Source organism: Meriones unguiculatus, chromosome X (genome assembly GCF_030254825.1).
Source record: "Meriones unguiculatus strain TT.TT164.6M chromosome X, Bangor_MerUng_6.1, whole genome shotgun sequence".
Classification (NCBI taxonomy): Eukaryota; Metazoa; Chordata; class Mammalia; order Rodentia; family Muridae; genus Meriones; species Meriones unguiculatus.
This window is the reverse complement of record NC_083369.1, coordinates 98,440,759-98,446,454: the sequence shown is the minus strand read 5'-3', so window position 1 is coordinate 98,446,454 and position 5,696 is coordinate 98,440,759.

Sequence of the window (5,696 nt, the reverse complement as noted above, 5' to 3'; positions counted from 1 at the left end):
TAGACAATGTTATGGGCTTGTAACCTGAATGTTCACTGAGAGCCCAGGATATAGAAGGCCTATACACCTGCTTTCATCCTCAAAAATTCTTAACCATTCTTGAGCGCTAGGTCTCCCATTTTCATTCTTTCCTCCCCCTGACAAATTCTGGGGCTAGTCCTATGTTTTTGCTGTGGCCTACACTCAGGAGGGAACTACACTCCCAGCCATACACACATCAACCAAAGCAGGTTCTCATTTGGGATGTGATAGTCATTTTGTAGGACTTTGAGTTAGCAGTTTCATGAGCCTTGCTTACCTATGATCATCCACGATCCCTTCCCTAGTGCCCTCTTCCATCACCACATGACACCAAACAGAATGGTGCCATTTTCTGAGCATATCTCAATATAAACCTCGGCTTCACCTCTTTACAGATTTCTGTGGATACCTTTAGGTCAGTTGTTGATATCTCTCTGGCAGGCCAGACAGATGTGCTACATCTACAGCCAGAGTCCTGTGATCTCCTTTGAAGGGCTGTAGTACTCAGAAGGCCAGTAGGTATCAGGGAAGAACTCTGAGCATGAGGATCTGTGGTGGAAACTTGGATTCAATTTTTTGGAGTCTGTCGGCTTGATAGTACATGAACCAGTCTGTTTCTGTGACACCAAGCAAGGCTGATGAGAAGCAGCCCTTCCTTGCAATTCTACGGGGCCCAAGAGGAAGACCCAGAGGGCAGGACACAACTCAGCACTAAAGTTCATAGGAAAACTGAAGTGATAGTTTGCAACTTTTTCTATTCCTTCCCTCTCCCTTTCTTCTTACCGTCCTCTCTTTTCTGCTCCTCTTCTTTTTCCTTCAGTCCTCCTCCCTTCCTGTCAAATATCATTTTCTCTTTGCTCTTCTCCTATTATCAGTACATCTGGGAAGTTGACTTGATCACTTGTAGCTCAAAATTAAGTGCTACAGCACCTTGCCAGAGGACCAGTGGGATGCCTCCAGGAGAGCAACTCCCTTGGCCTGGTCAGGCATCCTGAGCAGACTGCTTTAACTCATGTTGGCTGTGGCTGGTGTTCTGATGCCATCACCCAGAGTTAACACATCCTCCAGGGAGGTAGGACCTCTGTCTTTTAGAGGGGCCACTATATATATATATTTTTTTTTTCTTCCAAAGCATTCTCTATACCCCATCTTAGTTCTAAAGAAAGTTGTAGTTTTGGTGAACTGACCTCTTGGCTGTAATTTAGGTGGTCTGGACTAACTCAGAAGGACAGGGGAGCAGGTGGTGCTAGGCATAAGCGGGAACTGATAACACTCGAAAGCTTTTACTACAAATACCTCTGCTTTCCATTACTACAAACCTGCATCAAGGCCACATCAAAAGGCACAGTGTGTCCTCAGCAGGCAGTTGGCATGTGGACACTGGAATATATATCTATGCCTAAAGACATGGAGGAGAGCTCTAGGGGAAGGGAAGGATGAGAGGTGCTGGGGTCATGAATACACTAGTGAAATACAATGACAATCCAGAGAGGTGGGCATGAAATGGTTTTGCTTTGATTGGCTGGAGTTGAGGGAGAAGGTTTGTTTATTTATTTGTTTGTTTTCTTGCTTGTTTGTTTATGTTAAAACAGGCGAGCCTTGCTTAACCTGGAAATCACTAGGTAGATTAGACTGGCTTTGACCTCGACGCAGTCTTTCTGTCTCTGCCTTCTGAGTGCTGGGATGTGTATCACCATGCCTGACTTGAACAGGAAACTCATTATAGGCATCAGAGCCTAAAAAGATGTTGGTCCCTAATAGAAAAGTCAGCTATATCAAGATTGATGTTATTAGTGTCACAACAGGACAATGAAATTTGTATAGCAATAGCTTGGGCATACTTTTCCAGACACTCTGAGCTTGCTGACTAAAGTTTCTCTGAAGTTATCCCCTGCCCCTTTCTCCATGTGATAGCTTACAAATGGCATGCTTTCTCTTTTTTCTTCTCCATATTCTGACACCAAGAGGCTGCTGAGATTTTCAGCTTGCTTGCTTGCCTTGAGATTTTTCTTTTAAACTCCAATAAAATTGGCCTCACACTTAAAAAAAAAAAAACTAAATAAAAGGGATAGGCTAATTCATTTCTTCCTCATGGCTTCCCAGCTGGCTAAGTACAGAGACCTAAAAGGTTTGGAACACTTCTCTTAGCTACTGATGCACTCTTGTCCTTACTTGCATCACAGTCTGCTACTTGCCTTGGGCTTTATCTTACCCAGATTGTAGGACTCTAGAGTGTGAAAGCATGGATTCTCCAGCAGATGTACTGCTCATGGTAAAGGGATAGAATGTTTCTCTTAAAAGCTGTCTCTCCTAAAAAGTACTGTGTCTGGGGTTCCTAAGGAAAACTGCCCATGGAGGGGACTACAATGCCTGAAGTATCCTAAGGCATAGTTATTGCATATCTACTTATGAAGGTCACTGCAAATGGCTCTACAGTGTGTTAAGATACTGTGCCTACCCATTTCAGAAAATCCAAATCCTCCTGGGTATTGTGAGACCAATCTTCGGTGCCCTATGTGAGAAGCCTTGATATAATCCTGTTGAGTACATAAGGCCCTCCCACTTTAAAGGAGCCACATGACACCAGTGTACATCAATTAATATACAATAAAAATTTAAATGCCAAAGAGTCCTATATTATTATTGTCCCCAAAACCCAACATTCTGAGACCCTGGTTGAACTTTAGACAAAAACCCTTAGCTTCCACAACAAAATAAAAAGCTAAGAAGACATGAACTAACAGCCCCTGGAAGAAGAAGCCTGGAATAACAAACACAGAAGAATGGCCTCTAAATGGTGAACTTGAGGCTAAGAAACAAAAATACAGCATGAAACCTAAGATTCTTATCTTGTTAGCATTTCAGATTTCAACTTGATTAGTTTACATGCAAGTTTATGTACGAAAGAGACTACAACAATAAAAGATTAGCTATTACAGCTCTTTTAAGTTTTCTTTTGAATTGAATGTATATTTTTGGTGGGAGGTACCATGAGTGCAGGTGCACACAGATGCCATAGGTGTCCAAACCTCCTGGAGTTGATGTTATGGACAGCTGTGAACCACCCCACATGGGTACTGGGAACCAACCTCGACTCCCTTGCAAGAGCAGTACATTCTTAACCACTAAAGCTCCTCCAGCCACATTACATATTTTTAACAATGAACCTGAGCTAAAATTGTCTTTTTCCATGATCCAACAAGTGGTGAGTATCTCACATAATAACCATTAGTTAGTTCTCTATTCAAGTTTTTACTGACCTCTTTTTTTTTAAGGCCAGGCCAACCTTGAACTCACAGAGGTCCACCTGCCTCTGTTTCCTCAGTGCTGAGATTAAAGGTGTGCACTCACACACTATGTTCCTAGTTACCTCTTTCAAAGGGCCTGCTCGTCGTGCATTCCTTGAAAAGGTCCCCTATCTCGTGCATTGGAGTTTAGTGTCCCAATATATAGTTCACATCCACCGCAGGGGTATTCAGGGCCAGTGACTTCAGTCACTAAACTTTTTTAGGAGAAGGTTGAGTAGGATTATTATGGTCTAGTAGGCCTACCACTTTGGTAGAAGGCAGAAATTACTTTAGCCTTCCAAGCCTTCCAACCTACCTATATAATAAACCTATATTATTAGGGATGTTTGTTTATGCAAATTACAGGGCATCTCTACTGTTCCATAATTAGACAAGCAGTCCCTGTAAACAGACCCTTGAGGAATTAGTTATTGAGAAGCAGTAAGGTTATCTCAATACAAGTCTACCAAATTGTAACATATAACAATCCATCTGAACAAAGAAATCCTATCAGGACCCCTGAGACCAAAAACATCAAATCCCCAAAAGCATTTCTTCTTATTGTAGAAAATGATAATTTAGACTTCCTTTGTTGGTTAGATCTCTAGAAACACTGTCCTCAAACTTTAAGACATTTTAGAGCTGACCAAATAAATAGCCTTCAGATATAACACTAAACCAAACCAAAAAGCCCAAATGCTTACATAAATTGTCCTGAACTCCCAAAGACCTCTTCTCTGAGATGCCTGTTGCAGCTAGGGAAAATTAGAGGTGCATGTTGTTTCAGAGTCCCTTCTGCCAGCAGGTAGGGTTTGATATTGAGCTGGATATGGTAAAGCAGTACCACCTACATAGAAGCATCCTTAGAAGGGTCTTGGTACAACAAATCAGATGTCAGAGATGATTTGTGGATAAAATAAGAGTGATTGCATGGAGTTAATCCCAGTAAAGCAATGTTTGATGAGAACATTTACATCTGATGATTCAGAAACCATCAGAATCCCCAGCCATACTCACTTGGCCTAGAAAAGGCAACTTAATGTGCTTCTTTAGATCTATAGTCATCTGCATAGGATAATAGCCTGAAATTTGTTTGTCTTTGGAATTACTCAGTTGGTCAAAAATCCTGCTTGTGGTATCCTTTTTCATATATCTTACTCTTGGTGGGCTCCCTGAAGTATCAGGCAAAGGGGCTGCTAATAGTGAAGGGGCTTTGATGTTTTTAGAAAGAAAGACAAGCATGAGAGGGGATTTTAAAACTATTTCTGGTGCTGCTTCTTTTTTGTTGTTGTTGTTGTTGTGAGCCTAACCTTTAACACTTGAGCCGTCTCTATCTCTCTAGCCCTCAGTCCCTCTCCTCTTTTGGTTTTTTGAGACAGGGCTGTTCTGGAACTTGCTCTGTAGAACAGGCTGGCCTTGAACTCAAAGAGATCTGCCTGCATCTGCCTCACAAGTGCTGGGGTTAAAGTCCTGTGCCACCACCACCTGCCATGCTGTCTTGATTTATATGGATGGTAGACCTATCAAACTGAGCCCTCACCTTTAGGGCCTATATATTCTAAATTACTTCCTTTTAGACCCTTTCTCTAAATGGAATCACATTAGAGATTGCAGTTTCAACCCTGTGAGTTTTGGAGTTACCTAGTTCATCACAGCAGCTTTTGTAAAGTTGGGGGTAGGTGGGAGTAGAATTGGCTTCAGTTCGACTACTGGATGTGTTACCTTGGAGCTGTCCGAAGATCACCACATAAAAATGAATTAACATAGTTAGCTGGAATGAGCAGCCAGTGTGCTTGTTCTTACTATCCTGGCAAGCCTTGTGCTTTCATTGTGCACCTCTGTATTTGCAATTGTTTTCAATGAGTTTATGGAAATGGAAAGAGGGCAAACCTTCCCACCTCTTGAGCTATGCTTTGATCCAAGAACTCTCTGAGAATAAAACAAGAATAATGTTCATCAAGTTCTTGTTAACAGTGCTTGTCATGCACTAAATTGAATTTTATCAAAATCCAGTTATTCAATTGAGTCCACAGATCTGGATATTCGCAGTTTTGTGTGTTAATCAATATTCGGCCTTGCTCTGAGTCCTCACAAAATCTCAGAGTCATCCAGGGTCTTTTAAGAGGTGCCTCTGCCTCCATAGGTATCTCACCTCAGGGCTGCAGAAGCTATTTTTCTGCTGTGGGCTTTAGCTTTTAATTTTTTTAAATCTCTCAATGTGATTCTTAATGCACAGCAAGGGTTGAAAACTAGTGCTAGAAGGGCTCTAGAAAGGCCTAATTCTATAGCAGAAAGTTCAATTTAACACTGCTTGGTAAGAAAAGCAGGCTTGCATACACTAAAAATAAGTTAAGGCTTGCCATGTAGGATTAAGGGATGCTGTGGCAT